Source organism: Plecotus auritus, assembly GCF_963455305.1.
Source record: "Plecotus auritus genome assembly, chromosome: 2".
Lineage (NCBI taxonomy): Eukaryota > Metazoa > Chordata > Mammalia > Chiroptera > Vespertilionidae > Plecotus > Plecotus auritus.
The window spans coordinates 123,211,479-123,234,903 of record NC_137771.1 but is presented as its reverse complement, the minus strand read 5'-3'; the positions used below and the strand labels follow the sequence as shown (position 1 = coordinate 123,234,903).

Here is a 23,425-nt window from a genome sequence, read left to right as displayed (position 1 = left end):
CTGGCATGTCAAACTGCTAATCACTGCTGCCCTTTGCACAAAATAACCCACTTAAGTTGAGGCATGGTTGCACTGTAACCGACATTAGTCTGTGGGAAACCCATTTAACTGTCACACACTCCTGCCACTCCTGCTCTCCCTTAATTAAGCCTAATGCCTTATGCTTTGACCTTTTGTTCTAGTCTATTAACCCTATCTAGTATAAGTTCAATTATGCTAAACTAAAAACTTTGCTATAAAATATTAAATGCCATGCTCAAAAAATCATAAGGAACATCCTCCCAACCCTTAGCTCTATGCACCTTGTTACTCAAAGCATGCAACAAAACTTCACTTTTGGAGTGATACTGATTCTTAGAGAGTCTACAGTGGAGAAGAACCAAATTATCAATCTAGTCCACAGCCTTTTTTACAAACTGAAGCCTGAAAACACTAAATGACTCTCCCATTTCATGGCATCAGAGGAGCCTCATTGAAATCTATCTAATCTCTAGCTCTAATCTTTTATTCTCCATGGTACCTCTGATTAATAAACTACCCAGCAGTGTATTATGGTTACTAATGTTTTCACCACAATTTATTACATTTTACCACCTTCTAGACTACACCACACACATAGACCTAAAGCAAAATAAATGGGCCCATCAATAGAGTTTACAAGTAATTTTTTCCTTTCCTTCCCACACCAAAAATTTCTAGCTCCTCACTACTTTTTTTTTTCTTTTTAAAAGTAGCAATGGTTGTTTAGAACTGCTAAATTATGCAACACTTAAATAGCAATATGCATGAATACAATTTTTTTTCCTGGTGATTCATTGAAGTCTTCAATAGGGCAAATGACTTAAGATCCAGAAAGCAATTACAAGTTGCTACTTAACCCCAATGGACAAATTCACAGCTGATTATCTTTAAAATTATTTTTACACCTTATATGTATATGGATTGCCGTTCACATTTATCAGAAGTCTAAAAAATAAAAACTTTAAAATTCACTGCAAAATGAAATGAAATGTAGTCCAAACTAACAAGCTATTATCATAGGGGGATTTTTGTTTTAGTATATAATAATGTGTCTTATTATGTCTCCTTCCACTTCATATAACTACAAAACATTTTACTACTCTATACAATTAAAGGTCAATAACATAAAATAAAATTTGGATTTATATTTATAACTCGTTAGAAAAAGCATATCAATTTTACATTTTCAAAAATTTAGAGTCAGATTTTAATTTCATATTTTTGGCTGACTGCCCAATAGGTTCCAATACCTATTTTCAAATATTAACAAATATTGTCATTTTTGCCTTTAGCAACTTGGAACCATACAGGTTAGCGCCATTATAAAATAGAAGAGATAATAGTTTACAAATTCAGAGTTGTGATGAAATGATGAATAATTCCAATGACAAAATTTACTACTTTTTAAGAGGTAAAAAGAGAATGTGGTACAAGAGTTTAAAACTCAAAGTGAATGTGTTCATGTTATTAGAATGATGCCTTCAAAGGAAAGTATCTCTTGGAGGAACATACACAAAAATGTATAAAATGTAAAGCAAGCGGGTGGATGAGTAGTCAAAACTAAAACAAACACTTGTAGCAGCAAAGCAATGATTTAGAGTTTCATTTGCATTTTTTTGCTGCATTGGCAAATAATGTTAATTTAAATGAGACATCATGCCTTAGTTATAAGAGTCAGTTCATGAAAATAGAAATTAAATTTGGGTCTCTGCTGAGGAACTCAACAGTGAAAAATTCATACTAATGTATAGAATTTGATGCACTCTATAACATATTGAGGGGAAAGAAAGGAAAAGGCAGTTTGGATACTCACTGATAAAAGCACAAAGAAGGATATACTACACTAGGGGCCCAGTGCATGAAATTTGTGCATGGGTAGAGTCCCTAGGCAAACAGGGCCGATCTGTGGGGCGACCAGCGGGGCAATCAGGGGCCCTGGCTGGCAACTGCCTTGGCTGGCCTGGGGCCTGAGGGCTGGGGGCAGCTCCTGCATTGAGCGTCTGCCCCCTGGTGGTCAGTGCACATCATAGCGACTGGGCATTCCACCGGTCGTTCTGCTGTTAGGTCAATTTGCATATTGGGCTTTTATTATATAGGATAGTGTGCTAAGTTTTTGCTCTTTACTGAGGACAGTAGTCCCTTAGTCTGTATATCTTCTTTTGCTATGATTTATAAGCATGTGACTACACAGAAAAATATATGAACCATGAGAAGAGATGGTTTTTCTGTTTACAAAAGACATCTACTTCCACGCAAGCAAAATTAAGTTTAGTAAAAAACTTTGTCTTCACAGAACAAGAAACTGGGTAAAGGTATTTTAAGAGCATTTGTTAAATCTCAATGCTGTAAATATATAACCCAGATAATCTATACATTTTCTTTAGCATTTGAAAATTGCTAGTCTAGAAATTTCTGAGCTCCATTATAAAATAATTTTCTCTTCTGCCTTAGCATTATTAATTTAGTTGAACATGACAGTGTTCCAACAGAAAATTCACCTCTAGATAAGAACAAATCTCAATTTACAAAAAATAACAAAAGAACTTCATATACTAAAGTCTTATAACTTACTGGTTTGAATCAAGTCATTCTTGATACTCTCTTAACTTTTAAGGTTACTGAATGTCAAAATTTACTCTAGACATGAGATTTGAGAGGCCTCCCTCCTTCCCAACTAGTCAAATCCAATGCCATTAAATGTGTCAAACTGGTGGATTCTTATGACAACTGGAAGTGACTAAGGAACCTGCCTATAAGATTCTAGAAATATTTTGTTACATTTCCTTAAAAAAAATTTAAATGCTCCCCAAAGATTCTGCTGACCATGTTTTCTAATATATTATAAATTGAATATTTTTAAAGAAAGAGCATTACAAAATAATCCCAAGCGCCAATTATAATGTCACCAACAGTTAGGTTCAGTTTTCCCTTCATAATTAATATGCCTGAAAAAAGATGATAAATTTTAAGAAAGGAATATTATTCCTTTTAGAAGTTCTAACTTAAATACATTAAAGAAAAAATGAAGAACAGCAGCTATTATGCAAAACTTATCCTATATAATAAAAATCTAATATGCAAATTGACCAAATGGCGGAACAACTGGTCGCTATAACGCGCACTGACCACCAGGGGGCAGACGCTCAATGCAGGAGTTGCCCCTGGTGGTCAGTGCACTCCCATAGGGCTCCCCCAAGGGCTCCCGGACTGTGAGAGGGCACAGGCCAGGCTGAGGTACGCCCCTGAGTGCATGAATTTCATGCACCAGGCCTCTACTATATAATAATTAGCAGCTATCTATACGAATAAAAGCCTTGAGAGTGATCAGGCCAGCAGGGGAGGGCCACTGGGGGCAATCAGACCGGCAGGGGAGCAGTTAGGCATCAATCAAGCCAGCAGGGGAGCAGTTAGGAGGCGATCAGGCTGGCAGGCAGAAGCAGTTAGGGGCGATCAGGCAGGCAGCAGGCAAGCAGTTGGGAGCCAGCGGTCCTGGATTGTAAGAGGGATGTCCGACTGCCGGTTTAGGCCCGATCCCTGTGGGCCTAAACCGGCAGTTGGACATCCCCCGAGGGGTCCCAGATTGGAGAGGGTGCAGGCTGGGCTGAGGGACACCACCCGCCCCCTCCAGTGCACAAATTTTGTGCACCGAGCCTCTCCAATCTGGGACCCCTCCGGGGATGTCTGACTGCTGCTTTAGGCCACAGGGATTGGGCCTACACGGGCAGTCGGACATCCCTCCCACAATCCGGGACCACTGGCTCCCAACTGCTCGCCTGCCTGCCTGTCTGATCGCCCCTAACCGCTTCTGCCTGCCAGCATGATCACACCCTAACGACTCCCTTGCCAGCCTAATCGATACCTAACTGCTCCCCTGCTGGCCTGACTGCCCCCAACTGCCATCCCCTGACAGCCCGATCACCCGCAACTGCCCTCCCCTGCTGGCCCAGTTGCCCCCAACTGCCCTCCCCTGCTGGCCCGGTCGCCCCCAACTGCCCTCCCCTGCTGGCCCGGTCACCCCCAACTGCCCTCCCCTGCTGGCCTGATCACCCACAACTGCCCTCCCCTGCCAGCTATCTTGTGACCACATGGGGGCAGCCATCTTGTGACCACATGGGCGCAGCTATCTTCTGACCACATGGGGGTGCCCATCTTGTGACCACATGGGGGCGACATCTTGTGCAAGGGCATGGTGGTCAATTTGCATATTACCTCTTTATTATATAGGATACACAGAGGCTCCATTCCTGACCCTCCCCACTAAAAAGGCCAGATTTTCCCAAGAGCTGGCATAGGTACAGTGCAATTCAACAAATGTTTATAACAGCCTTATCTGTGCCAGGCAACTACAGCACTGACAACATACTTATGAATATACTCCTATTCATGGGGCTTTCCCTCTACTGAGGAAGACAGACATTACACTAAGCAAGTGTGACCATTACAATGAAGAGAACCATGAGAGACAAATCGGATCTTGTTAGAGGCTTGGGGACTGTCTCAGCATCTATGCTCTCTTTCCCACTGTCCCGTAAGTGGGAATATTTCTCTTGTTTGCTTCACCAAAGTCAAGAATGTGGTCTGTCTGTGGCCAACATAAACAGCTACCATTAGATTTCTTCTCTCTTGCTTTCTTTCTGGGGGATAGACCTAGGGCAGTGGTCGGCAAACCGCGGCTCGCGAGCCACATGCAGCTCGCAAGCCACGGTTTGCCGCTCTGTTGACTTATCAGTTTGTTGACCACTGTCATATACTACCCTTTACCTTTTTGCACACAATATGCCACAATTGCCTAATCCTCACAGCTTCCAACTACACGGTAACATTTAGTTTGGTCCAGTGGTCGGCAAACTCATTAGTCAACAGAGCGGAAAACCACGGCTTGCGAGCCGCATGTGGCTTGCGAGCCACGGGTTTGCCGACCACTGACCTAGGGGGTTGGTTCAGGGCACATTATCAGCAAAGGTCCACACAGTGCCCTCTCATCTTGTTACCCATTCACAGGAGAATACGGGAATGGGGTCCATAATCTTCGCATTATGTTCCCAATTAAACCCACAGACCCACTCACCTCCACTAATGGTTTTAGGACATTACTTTTCAGTAGTAAGTAGAGCTGGCCCGTGAGTAGTCTGATCATACTAGTTGACTAAAGGTATCTGGCTCTGTTAATCTACAAAAAGAAGTTCCCCTGATTTTTAAAATAGAACTATGTATATACATACAGAAACAAAGCTGAGAACGGATGTGCACGTGTACTGTAAAATTTCTTTTTAAATCCTCAGCCTAAAAAGTACATTCCAAGTACCAGAATATCAAATAAATCATAAGACTGTTCTGAAGACCATGTTTTAATAGCATGCGGAGAAAACAGGCTACAAAAATAAGGATGACATAATGGGCCTTTTCTCACTCTCCTTAAGAAGACCCATTCCTTCTGGTCATCACAGATCCTTCCTATGTGTTTGCTTGGACTACTCTTTAACACCTGAAACACAGCCCCTCATTCTGAGACTGATTTAGTGAAAACCAAAAACGTGTGAAATAAATTAAGACTTGGTTTCTTATCCTGGGTTTACCCAACTGCTAACTATATAAGTTTAAAATTTCTTTAAATGTTTAGGGCTCAATTTTTTCCTGTGTAAAATATAGGCAATAAATGTTTAAGAAAATTTTAATTACCAACAATAATAAAAACGTGGAATTAATCATTTACCCAACTGTATCACAAGAACACCCTTAATAAAAAAAAATAAAAATAAAAGGATAGCCCTAACCGGTTTGGCTCAGTGGATGGAGCGTCGGCCTGCGGACTGAAGGGTCCCGGGTTCGATTCCGGTCAAGGGCATGTGCCTGGGTTGTGGGCACATCCCCAGTGGGGGGCGTGCAGGAGGCAGCTGATCGATGTCTCTCTCTCATCGATGTTTCTAACTCTCTATCCCTCTCTCTTCCTCTCTGTAAAAAATCAATAAAAAATATATATTTAAAAAAAAATAAAAAAAATAAAAGGATAAGTGAGAAATTGAGAAGGAAAAATAGGGGGAAGAGGAAACAAAAATAACGAAAAAAAGACCAAGAAAAAAAGGTATATCAGTACTAAATGGTAGCATTTATCACTATTTGGTATACAGTCCACACCAACCACCTATCCTATGTGCTTTTCATTAAGCAAGATGCCTCTATAAATTGACTTGTTTGACAACGGGGAAGTAGAACAATGTACCTCTGAGACAGTATGTTTAAACCTAGAGCATCCATATCAAATTCTCTTCTAACCAAAAAACCTAAGGTTTCTATGAAATTACTTCAACTTGTGAAAGCCCAAGTCAAAAAAAAAACCAAAAAACTGTAATAAAAGAGTAATATGCTAATTAGACCAGACAGCCGAACGACCTTCCGGGGCTGCGAGGGCCGAGGCAAGCTACTGCAGCTGCCAGGGCTGAGCCCCTTGCACGAATTTCATGAATCGGGCCTCACACACACACATATAAAAGTTAAAAAAGAAGAAAGAAAATGTGACAGTGATTCAGGTCAATCATGGATTACCAAGATAGGTAAGAGTAACATTTTACTAACAAAGTGAACAATGGGGCATTCATTGCTTGAGTTTTGCCTCAATAACACTGGGTAGTGGGAAAGAACCAGATGGTGAATAAAGAAACTTCCATATTTAATCCTTGTCTATTTTAATTAAACTTGTAAAAAGGCATGAATGGATTAAAGAAATAATATATGTATATGAACTCCAGAAATATATATTTTCCCCCAGACTGTTCACTAAAATAATTTCTCTCTTATTTGGCTAGATACACTATATTATCTTAATAAATCGTAGTAAAACATTTCTATGCAGCTTTTATACAAACACTTTTGTTTATCCAACATTAACTTGGCAATTCAAAAATCCAAAGCTCACTAGAAAATATTATGTATAAGGGACTTACGTCTCCACTATAGTTTCAATTTGACTATACCTTTTAGTGTAGAGGGAACCACTCAGCTTAATTCTTTTGGGTTCAAAATTCCATAAATTTTAAATGAGGCAAGTAAAAAGATTTAGAGAGATTTATAACCCCATTTCTCATTACCTCAACAATAAAAGAATATGCCCAATGTGTACTTTAAAAATACTTTATGCTACACACCTCCATATCTCCAAAATATCTTTCCTCACCATGGTCTACTACCAAAATGAAGCTAAATACTCCTCATCTCTCTATTTCTGCTTCCCTCTGATAAACTCACAAATGCACTATCAATTTCCTCTTTTTATTGCAAAACCTAGTTTATTAGTATAGGATAGTCTTTAAAATAAAATTATTGTGGATGAAGATAGGACAATAAAAAAAAAAAAATCACATAAAGAACTGTAATAGTCAGGAGGTTTAACTTTTCAACCAGGAAGAGCTATGGCTCTGAATTTGCTACAACTGCTCCTTGAAGTGGGCAAACATAATTATCCTTGGGAATACCTGAATTAAGGCCCTAACAAGCTACTTTAATGAATTATATCAAGAAACCGTTGCTTTCTCTGCCTCAAAGAACACTATGGTAATTCTGTGGTACACTTCACAGGGGTTAGCATTGCATAGTTGCCCTTGGTGAAGACATTTCCCCAGTAAGCACAGGGAGCAGGACATCAGCTCTGACAACTGACATCAACTGCTGCAGAAATCATATATTGGAAGTGATGTCCCTTCCCAGCAAGACTGGTCTGAGAATCCAGGCTAGGTAGACTATGTGCTGCATGAGTTCTGTGGCCATCAGACTGCGAGCAGGTTTTGATGATTTTCTAACAATCAAAGAGAGACTGGTTTTCTCTTCAAATGATGGCATTCTCTCAGGAAAAAGCAAATTGTTATCAATGAAATTAGCTTTGTGACCGCAGGCAAGTTACTCAGGCATCTTTCAGACTACTAGTAGGTTTCTTTATCTGTAAAATAGAGAAAATGATACCTATATGTCACTGGGGAACTGTCAAGTGACCAGCACAAAATCTTCCTTTCCCTGCTCTTCATCCCAATAAAAAAGGCTAAAGGCAAGTAACTAGAAAACAACTGTTTTATAGTTCAAGTTTTTACCCAATCATCTCTCCTCTCCTTTTAAAACAACAGGCTTTAAATCTTTACTATATATTGTCAACAAGAGCATATATTGATGTATAGTCATAATTCCCGAATTTAAAAATCTAATCTTACTCCTTTATACAGATTCTACGGGTGTTGCCCAGAGATATAAAATGATGCTCCTTTTATCTGTATCATATTGTTTTAGTAGCAGAATCTAAGCTAGAAAAGTATGTGTGAATAACAAAACAAAAATACTTTTAAAATGCTTTTCAAAAATCAAACTTGAGCCTACATGACCCATTGTGCAAATATTCCTTTCAGGGGTAAAAATATAACTGTGATTAATTTATTTTGAAGATATTTCTATATCCTATTTGGGAGTGTTTCACATGTTTTCAAATAATTTTTCTCCACTTTTTTCTGTCCTCTTTCCTTTCCTTAATTTGTCTTTTTTTCACTGTATAAATCTACCACTTTATTGTAGAACATTAAAGACTGCGTTTTAAAAAGCAGTTTTAATCCTTTAAGCAATTAACATCTCTTGATTTTTAGATAAGATTCCTCAAGAGAGAAGTCCCATTTTATTTTGAACTTCTGACTCTTCAACTTACATTGTGTCCTGTTACATGTCAGGCTCTTATCTATATTGTCATTAAATCACCAAAACAATATAATACTATTCTCATTTTAAGGTTGAATATAAATGCAATTTCCTATCTTACTATCACAGTGCTAAATTATCATCTGATTTTTTAAATTCAGCAACATATTAACATGTTCACGTTATGTGCAGTACAGGCAAATTCAGCAATTAAAAGCACAATTACAAAAAACTAGCTTACCCACAAAAAGGCTTAAGTTTTCTTCTCATCTATTTTAGCTGTTAAAGAAAATAAAAGTAAAATAATCAAACCATACTACTAACAACAAAAGCTTCTAATTCCTCAACCCATTAGCAAATTATAGATTTGAAAACAAGGAGTATCCCTGACTATCATTTAACAGGTGACTAAAAAATGACTTTCTTAATTAGAAGTCCAAGGGTGAAAGATTCCTTTCCACCAAAGCTCTGAATAAACACCAACATCAGGTCAATGAGAGTTGTCCTAGTCCCCATGGTATCTTAAGCTGATGACTCAAATTCCCAACAGGCTTCCAGTTTAAGATTTCTTCAGACAGTAGGCTTAGTCACATGAGTGACCTGGAATTTAAGTCAAATAAGGGTCTCTTCCTTCCATTCTTAAATATATTTTTGTTAAATGACACAAAGCTAAAGAGTAATATGGGTTTTAATTTAGAACTTTATTCAGAGGCATACAAAGTTTAAAAATGTTCTGGGGATACTGAACCACGCTAGCTTTGAATTCAAAACATAACTATTAACCCTGTCAGAGAAGCAATTCTATTTCCAAGTTTCTTAACAAAATGTTTTTTTATTCTAGCCCTATTTATTGAAAGAGGGAGGAAGGGAAGAAGGGAGGGAGGGAAAGTGGAGGGAAGAAGGTGGGAAGAGAGGAAGGGATGATGGTTGGTTGGATGGATAGATACCACAAGCACCTTCCCCAGCTGAAGCTTCAACAAATTCTTAAATTTATTTTGACCAAAAAACAAATCAGATGAGTTATAATTTCTTTAACAAGTAATTATCTATAAAATTATCTTCAAGAACCATCCATGTTAAAATCTGTTATAGCCTTTTAAAAATATCTTAATACTACTAAGTAAACAGAGTGAGTCCTTTTTACTTATCTCCAAAAAGTGACTTTTTTCTGTATCTGAGTTGCCAGTCTCCTAAATTCTTCAAATTTGCTTCTCACTATATTACTTCTAGAGTTCTAGACTAAATGTTATCTCCAGCATGGTTCAAAGTATTAATTTTAACAAAATCCTAATAGAGTCGTAAAATGTATCACATTTACAATTTCCTCATTCTTGTTCTTCTCAATATTTTACGATCTTAAAAAACTTATCTTATGTTCCTAAAATTTTACCACAAGTTTTGTAGTGTTTTATTTTTACTATTTGCAAAATAGTGTAGGAATCCATTTGAATTTGCAAAATGCAGAATATGTACTATATATAAATGACAGCAATTAGTATAAGGTCCTACTTATCTCAATCCTTATATTTAGTTTGAAAAAAATAAAACAACCCTTTCTGTAATTATATACATCAAATATCCTATTATCAGATAGCCTATCAAAGAGTTCTCCAATTAACCACCCAAACCTCAGCATTCTGTTTTCCATGTTCAAATAAGACCAGTGGAAAATACCACATCTTAAAAAGAATAATTAAAAAAAAAGAATCTAATATTAATTCATTTTTTTCCCCAAACTATAATTTCTGGTTCTATTCTGGCAACCAATGTTGATCCTCTTTTAGATATATTTAAGAGAAATTTAAAAAACAAAATGTACAATGCACAAATGGGAAATTTGTCATTGTTCCCCCTCAAACAACCACTATTTATATAATATTGCTGCTCTTATAAAAGGGAATCCATTACCATCAGCAATTCATGTCCCTGCTTCAGCATCAGATGCAAACAGGATACAGAAACAAGATCTCTCTCATTTACTTTTTGTTCATTGCAACCTCTGGACATAATCCTCAGTTCCATTCCATCAGCCTGCTTCATCATCTGACATGCCTGATTTTTACCTTCTCAAGTCTTAGTGAGTATCCTGGTGTTATATTTCTCTGATTGTTGTGTTACCTAAATACTACAGAATGAGTTTGCTCTCTACCCCCACAGTCCCTTCAAAAAACTTCAACTTAAGGATATGCATCTTGAACAATTCAATTCATGCCTTTGAACTCATTATCCTGAAAGTGCTCCCCGCCCCCCAATTCTGTTGAAAATGTTCAACTTTTTAATAGTAATAAAAAGTTGCTTTTTGCCCTAACCAGTTTGGCTTAGTGGATAGAGCATCAGCCTTTGGACTGAAAGGTCCCAGGTTCCATTCCGGTCAAGGGCATGTACCTTGGTTGCAGGCACATATCCAGTAGGAGGTATGCAGGAGGCAGCTGATTGATGTTTCTCTCTCATCGATGTTTCTAACTCTCTATCCCTCTCCCTTCCTCTCTGTAAAAAATCAATAAAATATATTTTTTAAGAAAAGTTGCTTTTCATAAAAATATTTCTCCAGTTGGAAGACATGGGTACAAAGGACTTCGTTAGAAGAGCAAATGCTTCCCCCCCACCCCCAATCTTCATCCATGTAACAGTAAATCATTATTAAAACAAAACAAAGCCTACCCTGACTGTGTATCAGCCACGTGGAGTGGCATATAGAAAAAGCACAAGAATAAAGAACCTTCACCCCCCACCACAGCCAAGAATAGAAGCAACAAATGAAGAAGGCTTTTCATAGACAAAAACATCCAAAGATGTAGCAGCTATTTATTTTAGAAAAGGAGACCAGAGCTAGAGCAATAAAAAGAGAGGCTTAGCACAGACTAGAACTCCTTCTTCTCTATTAACCTACACTTTAAAAACTAAGCCTGAATTTTAAAAGGCAAAACTGAACCTATCAAAATTTTGATTAAACAATTTTTCTTCATAAAAATGAGATGTTTTGAACTTATTTTGGGCAGAATTATCTTTTAACCTGATACACAAAACTATTGTTTTTAAGTTTCTTACAATCTTAGTTTTAAAGTTAAAGACCTAATTCCTTTAATGTCAGATATCCTTAGCTACTCTGGTTTAAAATTACTTCTATGCCAGCATCTTCTAGTACTGATTTGCAATGGAACCTGTATAATTAATACTAACATTCTTCCCTCTAATAGTTCCAGAGAGCCAAGGATGACATCTCCTTGTATCCCTATTTATTCCACTGGATTGACATGTTTTACCTCATCTGTCACCTTCCATAAAATGCTTTCAGATATGACTTAATTCATTTTTAGTTGTCCTCAATGTTCTAAAATAGTGATGTTTGACAGAATTAATGCAGTGTTCTAGTTCTCTCTGTTCGACTGGTATTTAATTAAAGATCCTGGAGGCCTTCTTTTTCTCAGGTTATACCATTTAAAGAGGAACATTACTTCCTCCACGGACAATGTAAGCCACGTGGCAACAAGGCTGCCTTCCTAAGGTCTCCCATTTAACAGATTGCTTTATTATCTATGAACTACCAACGAGGCAGATTACCACTTTATTTCCTGTTGATTTTACCTTTCACATCTCTGAACCACAATTCTACTATAGCCTACATTCTCTTTTACCTTTGAATTTCCAGAATTTTTTGGAGTTTTAACATTCCCTTACATTTTTATTTTATCATTGCTTTTGTTTCAACCTGGACCTCAAGGAGTCCGAATGCAATTTAGATTCTTGAAGATTTTTTGAATCTCTGGTAACAATGCAGAGTCTTTAAGCAATGAGAGCTACCTTGGGACACAAACTGAGAATACCTGTTTTAAATTCTTCTGAATTAGTATTTTTTGGAGAACAGCCCACTCAACTTAATGTCATAACTTTCAATTCTAAAGGTAGCACGGATCATTTAAATTGACACTTGCTATTTAATACACAAATATTTGTTCTCTTGGATGGCCTTTTGTAAGCTAGCACTTCTTAACCATGTTTTAGGTCTATTGGAACCACAAGAGACATGTCAATTTAAGCAAACTTCAGGAGCAATAAACTAACAAACAGACTCTAGGTGGTGGTATAGGTTATTTTTTATCAGGATGTTTTGCTCTTAAAACTCCAGGAGTCAGAAGAGCCTTTAGCTTCTTTTACAAACACTTCTTTATTGGAAACTTACAATATTTCAGGGTGTTTAAATTAGTAAAATCCAAGTTCTGCATAGTTCTGAGACACATGCAAGAAGTGGGTCTAAAGCAAGTCTTCCCATAGGTGTAAAATCTGGTTTTCAACTACCTCAAAGGCACTATAGAGAATTCATCTGAGTAAAACCAACTATCTATATTTTCATTTTTATTTTTCTTCCCTCACATACTTCAGGTACTTTCAGAGGTAAGTATGGAAAGGGGTCTTTTCCCATGAGAATGTATGCAACAGACTAGAGTAACAATTCTGCAGCCTGCAGGGTAATAGCTGTTCTGCTGACTGACCCTTCTTTGTCTCCAGGAACTAATTCCAGGCAGAGAAAAGTTACTATTGGTCATGAAGCCACTAGCCTCTGAACCAGTTAAACCCAATCCCCATTACCTAATGGCTGGGCAAAACCAGTGCAAGTTACTTCGAAGTTGAAAAACATTTCAACATATTACAGGCAGCAACCCACTTAGGTGCCAGGCAGTTGAAGCACCATTTGTTTAAAAAGTCCACCTATTTCAGTCTCTTCAACAAAGGTAGCAAACTGGTAATTAAACATTGAATGATCACATCAGGGAAGATGCCACACACTTGCTAAGCCTGTGATTCACTAATAAGCAGGTTCAATGCAATTCATAACCTTAAAGAATAAACTTCCAAAGCCCCCCCCCATAATATAAAGAGCATTTATCATATATAACCCGATAACCTTTTTACTTTGGATACCTATAGACGGTCTCTCTTCCTCTAAAGACAGTTTTTCAGAACAATCTCACATTTAATCATTTACATTACTGGAGACAAACTCCAACTTAGTTGCACCAACTGAGTAAAAATCCTTGTAGCTGGGAACGTCTTAATTTTTTCCCAAAATACAATGTCCTATTAAAACAATATTTTAAAAACTCAAAAGCAGTTATCATTCTGTACTTTTACTATCTTCAAAACCCAATTTAGTCACTAAGGAGCTAGAAGGTAGAAACTCCAGTAATGTTTCTGAGATCAACATGTGTCACAGACTCCCAGTTTGTTCACCTCTAAGACACAGGAGATTCCTTTGTTCCTTCAGATTGAACACCAACTGGATTAAAATTTGGAAACTACTTTGGAAAAGATGGGAGAATTTGTAGAATATTTCCAGGGACACCCTTCATAAAACAACATTCACTAGAAGAACACAGATGCAGGAAGAGAGAAAAGAAGCCTCCCAGGACTCACTAAACGTGAGCCGCGTTTCTGGCTCTGGGGTAAAGTGATGGTTGAGGCCTCGGGTCCAAGGAGCCTGGCCCTCGGGAGGGCAACGACTAGTACCGACGACCCGGCCAGGGGCTTTGGTGGGACCAGAGCGTCGTCCCTTTTCCTATTCGCTTTTCCTGGCCGGGAATCCCGCGAGCACCGAGTAGGGAAGCACCGGCGAGAGGCGGTGAGCTGCGCCCGGCGCCGCCCAGGACGCCTCGGGCAGCAGGACCGGGAGGTACTCGGCGAGAAGCGCCCGAGGGAGCAGCGGAGCGCCGCGACCCAGGCCCAGTCACCCAGCTCGCGCGACGCACGGCGGCCGCCCCTCGACCTGGGACGGGCACGGACCGGCCGGCGAGCCCTGGGCCAACTGCACAACTTGCCGGCCCCGCTGCCCGGGCCCGAGAGTTCCCGGGTGACGCGGAGCCAGCGGGAGGGGCGGGACTCCCCGGGAACGCTGCCCCCGCGCCGAGCCCACCAGCCGCCGGCACTCGCTCCCGCCGCCCGGTCCTCGGCGCCCCGACGCCCCGCGGCCCTGCCGCCCACGCCAACGCCGTGGGCCGCGCTCCCGGCCGTTTCCGGCGGCGGCCGCCGCCGCTCCTAGGACCCTGGCTGCCGCCGCACTCACCCGAGGCGCCGCGGCTCCGCGCCCGGGCTCAGTCAGGCGAGGCTCGCTCCGCGGAGGCGCCCGCGCTCGACCTCCCCCGGCGCCCGGCGAGCTCTTTTCTTCGAGTGTAGCGGCGGACGCGAGGCCACGGGCGGGCGTGGGCCGTGTTGTCCTCCCACCTCGCCGCCGCCGCCTCCCGAGTTCGGGGCTCTGCTGCAATGCCTGCGCGGCTGACTCGGAGCGCCTCGCTCCCGCCGCCCGCAGCCGCGCTCCTCCCTCCGCCGCCCGGCGGCCGCGGCCCAGCCCCTCCCCTCGCCTCTCCACGCCATTCAGCGCTTCAGCCAAGTTTCTTAACCCTTTTTTCCCCTCCCTCCCATTGTCCCCGGGGCCGGAGGAAGCCGCTCGGGTGCGTGCAGCTCGCGGGAGCTGAGGACCCCTCTGTGTGCGGTTTTCCTCCCGCCCCGCCCTCCCGACGGCCGGGCGGGGGCCGCGGGGCTCCGAGGCGGCGGGCGGGGAGGTGGGTGCCTCGCGCCGAGCCGTCCCCCGGCTCCCGGCTCTGTCCCGCCGCGCCCGACCGCACGGCGCCTGGAGAGCCCTACCCGCCCCCCGCCCCCCCCGGGTCCCTGGGGCCTGGGGCGTCTTTCTGGTTACAAAGGCCACGGGCTCTCTTTGGGGGCACAACGTGGGGCCAGGACGCCCAGCCACCCCGCCAGAGTGCTGGCGCCTTAAGCGTCCGTCCTCCCATTTCACCCCACAACTCGCGTTCCCTGGGCTCCCTCACCCCGACTTCCTCCTCCTCGTAATCTGCGAGTCCTGCTTTAATCTTGGGGACAGGCACTAACTCCAGGTCACTTTGACCCCACGCCCAGCACGTAGTAGGTGCCCAGGAATAAACGTGGAGGGACTCCAGGTGGCATAGTGCAGGGAGACCGCAGGGGTGCCCGGTTCAGCGCCTCGGACGCACGGAGCACCCGGGGGCAGGGCTCAGCTCCGGCTGCTTTGTCTCGGCGAAGTCTCCTGCGGAGTCTGTCAGCGAACCTCCTCATCCCGGGGAAGAATTTGACCCTACAGGACAAGCCTAGAGGAATAGGGCTGCCACTGCTTTGGCAGCTTCTTCAGCTCAGTCTCGGAATAAGAAATAACAATTACATCACGAGGCCCAGGCGGCAGCGCTGTGGAGCCTCTGTGTTTCCTGCAGCCTAATCTTGCTGAACCCGCCTCTAATTTGGGGGGATATGGATTGGTGAAGAGAGAAAGTGGAGGGAGGAGAGAGTCATACGAAACCATAATTTCTCCGTTCTTATATTTGCTGTTATAAAATCTTATCCTCAACACAGCTCACTAGATTTATTAACACCCCTTCTACACTTCCCCAGATATCAGGTTGCTTTTTGTAGCATCTAGCTGGCATTTAGAAACTCGCCATGAAAAAGATTACCAGAGGAAATGAATGCCATTGCTGAAATTGCGCTTAATACAAAAACGTCAAAGTGCAGTTTAACCTCGCCTTAGCTTTGAAATGACATGCCTGTGTTAAATAACACACTTATTACACAAAGCAAATGAGCAATGAGGCACTCCATTCTTGTATTTAGGTTTTCATATCCTTTAGAATTCTATTCTTTGAAAAGAGTTGCTAGTGACTTTTAAAAAAATTATCCAAGTCCTAAAACAGTATTCTATGCCTGTTATATAATGGCTGTATTGTGCATTTAAAATTTCATTTAACCTTTAAAAATGTGCGAGTTTTGGAATACCTTCATAATCTTAAAAGTGGAAGCAATTTTTTAAAAATAAATACTTAATAAATCCAGCACTGAGCACAGTGCTGGGCACCTGATAGGACTATTTGGCTGAATGGTAATGGTGCATTTTAGAGCAATCATTTTACATCATCCTAGTGATTTCAACTGTGCAGTCAGTTGCTATCATATATAGCTTAAACCTTGGATAGCTTATTATTTGCATATACCACAGTTTGAAATCTCCAGGTAATGTAACAAATCTGCTGTTCTATAATGCATCATTTCCCCAGGATTTATCCAAAGCAAATTATTCCAGTTACAGCATAATTTGAGCTTGACCCTTTAAGAAGTCAAACTCACTTTTTAAAAAACTGTTTAACTGTTATACAAAGTTCTAAAATCTATTATAAATGTTTCTATTTTCTTAAGCAGTTTACTGGACTTAATTCGGCTTTTTCTTAAAAATTCAGGGTTAATTTTACTTAAATTATTGATTGTAGTAGGTTCTAGTAGATTCAACAAATACAGAAGTTCCCATCATATATTAGGCTCCTTCCTAGGTGTTAGGGATGTTCCCAGGAGGTATGAAAGTTGCAAATCACTGCATTGAAGGACTCTAGGACACAATGACCTAGTGATTATCTCTGTCTTGTAGTTTCTCTCCTAACCCCCCCCCCCCCTCCACTTGACTAAACCAACAATCTGTTGTCCTTTCTCTGTTGCCAGCATGCCTGCCTCTAATATCCTCTTCTTCTGATTGGCAGCTTCTAGTCTGGTGCAGGCTGGGAATCCAGAGAGCCTCACTTTTCAGAGTTCAATCTAAAGTAAAAATCTGTTCTGTATAAGGGACTTGTGCTCACCAAGAAGTAAGGCCTATGAACCTTAGTGCATAGACTTTGGGACAGATATTTGGACTGCTCAAACGTTGCTTTAAAAAGCATTTTTTTTCTTAACTGGTGTTTAGATCATTGAGATTGGTTGTATCTCCTAATAAGTGAAGTTACACTTACCTGTCTTGCCCTCCAACACTAGTGTTAAGCAGTCCACTGCCATATGTTAGATGACTTAACAAAGTTACTCACCTCTTATTATTTATCTTTCCAGCCTCACAGAAATCCAATTATTGAAATCCTGAGCTTTTTTTTGATAGTACATTAATGTTAAATTAAGTGCAAACCTTTTATAGAATTCATATTTACTTAATCATGCTAACTGGAGCCATTTTTTTGTTGTTCTTTGTTTTTTAAAAATCCATACCTAAATTTCCTGGCTAGGAGAGTCATTGCAAGGAAACTGGGGCATATGTGTAATATAAGATTGCCTATTCAGTAATTTGTATCTTTTTATTTTATTTTTCAATTACAGTTGCTATCTAATATTATTTTAGTTTCAGGTATACAGCATAAAGGTTAGACATTTATATAACTTAATGAAGAGATCCCCCTGATAAGTCTAGTACCCACCTGACACCATACAGTTATTACAATATTATTTACTGTATTCCCTATGTTGTATTTTCCATCCCTTTGACTGTTTTGTAACTGCCAATTTGTACTTCCCAGTTCCTTTACCTTTTTTACCCAGTCTCCCAACCCTCTCCCAGTAATTTGTATTTTGAAGATAACTCTCATTTTAACCAATTATGAAGTGGAAAAAAAAAATGCCCTTCAGTTTATATACTAAACATGAGTATTTTTATGAACCAAGGGTTTCCTTGGGATCACATACATATAGTGCAGGCTTAATATGTTCATCTACCACAAAGAAGTAGCCTGGGAAAGGTATGTTTATGATGTGCTCCCTGAATCTGTCCTGTTACAGCATTTTCTATATCAATTTGTGCCTGGTGTTGACTTGTCTGCATTCCACTCTAAAGGCAAGTACTACAGGCACAAGGTTCATTTCCCTATTGTTCACATTTGCATACTTCCACTACCTATCCCTGTGCTCAGCAAACCATAGGCATTCAGTAGATTTGGGGCAAGATATTGTCATATCCCAGAGGACAATGTTTATTTTTACTTGGGGTACAGGTGTGAGATGAGGGAATTCAAAGAAAATTTTACTGAGAAAATAATGCTTCAACTGATAACTAAAAGGTAAGAAGAATTTGCCAAGTAGGCAAAGTGGGAAAGGAGTTCTCAGTAGAGGAAAATGATTTGTTTAACACTAGAGTGGGGTGAAATAAACAAAAATATACATTGGGAAGTATTTGAACCCACATTATACACTTTGAACTAGTGACTAATGAACTATGACAACTAACAAAAATATAAATATGTCGAACTCCAGCATAGTTACACTGATAGTCTCTTAGCCTCTAGAGAAATAAAAATATAAAGCAAGCCACAAATGTAAGCTGCATATGCACTTCAAAATTTTCTAGTAGTTACATTTATAAAATACAAAGAAACAGGTAAAATTTATTTTAATAACATACTTTATTTAAACCAATATATTGAAAGTATTATTTCAAAGTGTACACAACATTAGCTATTTTACATTCTTTCATTTTCACTAAGTTTTCATACTCCAGTGTGGCTTTTACACTTATGGCACATCTCCATTTGGATTAGTCACGTTCAAGTGCTCAATGGTTGAATGTGGCTGATGGCTGCAATACTGGACACTGTAGCTCTAGAGAATGGATGAATTCTTTTTTGGATGAATTCTTTAATGTAGTTAAAAAACTTTAGAGATGAAAATTTAAATCTTGTTAAATTTAAGGTTTCATTTGTTGGTTATTGGTGTTTAGCTATACTATGTTATAAAGACTACTTTCTTGTGTCTGGGCTTTTATGAAAATTGGAGAATCAGCAAAGTTTTCATTTTATGTGCTCTCTAGCCACAATTACTCCTGTCTCTATTAACTGTGGTGGTGGACTGAAAATGTAAACTGGATTTATGGCAGAAGTAAAGCATTATATATTTGGGGTTGAATATGCTTTTAAAAAGTCTTCTCTGGAACACAGAACTACCACTATGCTAGCTCCTATCACACATATTCCTGGCTCCTAGAGCTCAGGGTTTTGTTCTTTAATTCTTCCATGCCCAGTTGCTGATGGGCTGTAAAATCTACCCCAGCATTTGAGGCAGTCACCTGCCTGAAGCTGCGGCAAGAAGGGAGTGCTGCAGTGCCAGAGAGTTGAGAAAGGTTTAACAAAGGTGTTTAGACACCCTGTGCAGTTTTCCCTAATGAGACTGGAGCTTTTACTTTCTGGATATCTTGAGTGCCAAGAACTGACAATTCTATACTTAAATGAATCCTGAATATGGGATATTAAAAAATGTCTGAAAATAAAGTGGTCTTTATGACATAGTATAACTAAACACCAATAGCCAAAAGAAAGCAGCTGAAAGTGTACAATAAAAAGGCAGGGACTTCAATGAAATGCAAATGTGGACAATGTCTTCTCTTGTATAGTTGAGAAGTCTAAAGGCAAAAAATTCCAGTGAAGGTAAAGAAAACCTGCCAGTTTTGATGATGTGTCAGTATAACATGTCTAAATGGTTGAAAGTAAACATTACATGGAGTACTATCTCTTTATGTAGAAATGGGTTATATAGATTTCACTTGGCAGCCCTGTCATAAATGAATACAAATTTTATTTTCAGGATTTTACAGACATCCATCCATAAATAAATCAATTGAGTAAAACATGATCTTATTAGTATTTAGAGATTTTATTCAGACAACCTTCAGCTAAAGCATATCTGTTTTCCCAGTTATTCAGGGATCTGTAGGGAAAATAGCTATAAGAAAACAAAATGTATATTTACCATTTGTATAACTGTTTGACCCTCAAAAGGAATAGACATAGACTCTGACATATCTGTTTTAGATTTGTTTAGTTTAAGTAACATGAAATTCCTATATAGTCTATATTTTCATAACATTTACTAAAATTAGCACGCACGCACACACATGCACACACACACACACTCACACTCAGGTATATCCCTAAGATTCTACACAATTTAATGGGTAACAAATAGCCTTTACAATAAATGGTGCTGTGACAATTGGATATTCACATGGAAGAGAATGAAATTTGAACCATTTTTTGCACTATACACAAAAATTAAAATGGATTGTAGGCCTAAATGTAAAAACTAAACTACAAACTCTTAGGAGAAAATGTAACAATAAATCTTCATGACCTTGGTTAGGCAAAGCCTTCTTTGATATGACACCAAAAGCACAAGTGACAAAAATAAATAGGTATATTGGACTTAAATTAAAATATTTTGTGTATCAATGGACACTATCAAGAAAATGAAAAGACAATCCACAGAATGAGAGAAAAAATAGCAAATCATATATCTGTTAAGAGACTTGTATCTAAATATATAAATAAATTTTACAACTCAATAACAAAAAGATTGTTATTTTTTAATGAGGCAAGGACCTGAATAGACATTTCTCCAAAGAAGATATACATTAAACAAATGGGAAGAAGCTCCATATCATCAACAGGGACCTACAAATCAAAACCACAATGAAAAACCACTTCAAACTCACTAGGAATGTCTATAATAAAAAAGAAAAAGATAACAAGTGTTGAAGAGAATGTAGAATAGTTAGAACGCTCATACACTGCTGGTGAAAATTTTTGAATGTTGTAGCCACCTTGGAAGAAAATCTGGCAGTTCCTCAAAAGGTTACTCAGCAATTCTACTAAGTATATACTCTAAAGAAATGAAAAATTTATCTCCACATGAAAACATATACATTAATGTTCTACCAGTGCTCTTCATAACATTAATAAAGGGCAACAACCCAAATATCCATCAACTGATGAATGGATAAACAAACGTGGTATATCCTTACAATGAAACACTACTCATCAATAAAAAAGGAATGAAAGACCACACATATGCACTACTAGTACATACTAGGACATAAATGAACTTGTTGAATAAAAGAATCCAGTCACAAGACCACATATTGTGATTCTTTTTATGTGAAATGTTTATAATATGCAAATCTATAGAGACAGAGAAGATTAGTGATTATCTAAAGCTGGGGAGGAGATTGGGAAGAAATGAGGATAGAATGGGTATAGAATTTCTTTTAGGAATGATAAAAATGTTCTAAAATTGATAGTAGTAATTTCACAACCCTTGAGATATACTAAAAACCTTGAATTGTACACTTTAAATGAGTAAGTTGTATGGTATGTGAATTATATATAAATAAAACTATATATATATATATATATATACATACATACATACATATATATATACATACATATATATATATATATATATATTTTTTTTTTTTTTAAAAGGAATAAACATTAAAGAACTTGGCTATTTCTCTTTTTGAGAAAAATACTCCAAACTTTGACATGTATCAGAAAATTAAGTTGGTAAATGTTTTTAAAAATGGTACAATTCATTATTATTTTTTGTTGATATGACTTGCCAAAAATCAGCATAATAATATATATCTCTATAAAACCAGAAAACTATATGTTGAAAATTAACTTTAGCTGCTTTGTGATTCTTAAATGACAGTAAGGGTGCAAGACATTATCATCAGGACAGCCCCAGTGTTAGTAATGCAGTGTGCACCACACTAAGCGTTTTTATGTGTGGTCTTTCAACAATGCCAACATGGAATTCCAGAGGTGACCTAGGAAAAGAATCCTGGATGAACAGTATATACCACTCCTGTCCCACAAAGCTGACTTATATTAGGTACACAACTCAGTAATTTATAACTATTCCTACAAAATTAAATTATTACTCCTGTTAGGTAGTTCAATGTATTGTGTTTCTAAAAGTCAGATTTCCAAGACATCAAATTCCAGATTTCATCAGCTAATAAATACATTTGGTTGCTAATTACAGATATTAAAAAAAATAATAATGATTCAACCAAGATAGAAGTTTGTTTGTTTGTTTGTTTTTTAGATTTGGATGTGCCTAAATGTCTTGAGTGTTTTGGAGCAGTAAGTTCATTTTCTGTAAAATTCTATATATTTTTAAATTGTTGACAGTATTACAAATATCTCTATGCCTCCCACCCCCCCCCCTACCTAGCCCCTACCCCACCCCAGACCTTTACCACACTATTGTCTGTATCCATGGGCAATGATGCCATCATCATTTATAGAATGCTTCTATTCTGTAATCTTTAGCTCTTGACTTTTTTTCCTCGAGGTTGCCTCATGATGTTAGTTGGCTAATAGAGTTCCATTTATCAGGAAGGAAGAATTTGGGTGGCCTATCACCTTTTTAAGGAGTTTTCCTGAAAGTACCATCCAGCAACTCGTGCTAACATCACATTGAATGTATCCAGAGAGAGTGTGGGGATTAGCTAGGAATAATACTCAAATAAAATTAAGATTTTGTTTGTAAAGAAGAGGAGACTTGATGTTGAGTGAGTGTATTATCTCACACTGCATAACAAATCCCCACAAATTAGTAGCATAAAATAAGAAACTATTATCTCATAGATTCTGATAGGTAAACTCTCCGGGAACAGCTTAGCTGGATTGTTTTGACACAAGGTCTCTCATGTGGTTGCAGTCAGGATATTGGCAGGGTCTGCAGTCATCTGAAGGCTTGCCTGGAGCTGGAGGATCCAATTTCAAGAAGACTCTCACACAAGGCTGTTGGCAGGTGGCCTCAGGTCCTTGCCACATAAGCCTCTCCACAAACTGCTTCAGTATCCTGATGCCGTGGCCACTGACTCCCCCCAGAATGAGCTATTCAAGAGAAAGTAATGAGGTAGCAGTGTCCTTTATGTCCTGATCTCCTAATTCACACAAGGTACTTCCACTTTTTCTGTTAATTAGAAGCGAGCCACTAAGCTAACTCCACTCATATAGGGAAAATCATCTAGAATGGAAGGGCATCAAAAAAATGTATGTACATATTTTAAAGCACTACAGTAAGCTATTAACATTTTCTGTCATGGTTTGCCTCTTTGATTTCCCAAACC

The 23,425-nt window shown here is 39.2% G+C and overlaps 1 protein-coding gene across 3 annotated transcripts in view; it reads right to left on the bottom strand.

Moving 5' to 3' along the window:
* NRIP1 (nuclear receptor interacting protein 1) overlaps positions 1 to 15,035 on the bottom strand; it is a 135,316-nt gene extending 120,281 nt beyond the window's left edge. For 2 of the 3 annotated variants that reach the window (XR_013959824.1, XM_080654010.1), the window contains exon 1: positions 14,747 to 15,035. The gene's annotated coding sequence lies outside the window, so the exon portion shown is untranslated. Of the gene's footprint in view, positions 1 to 14,100; positions 14,210 to 14,746 lie in introns of those variants that run through there. The other variant, XM_080654011.1, reaches the window with a different exon arrangement.
* Positions 15,036 to 23,425: the final 8,390 nt, after the last annotated feature.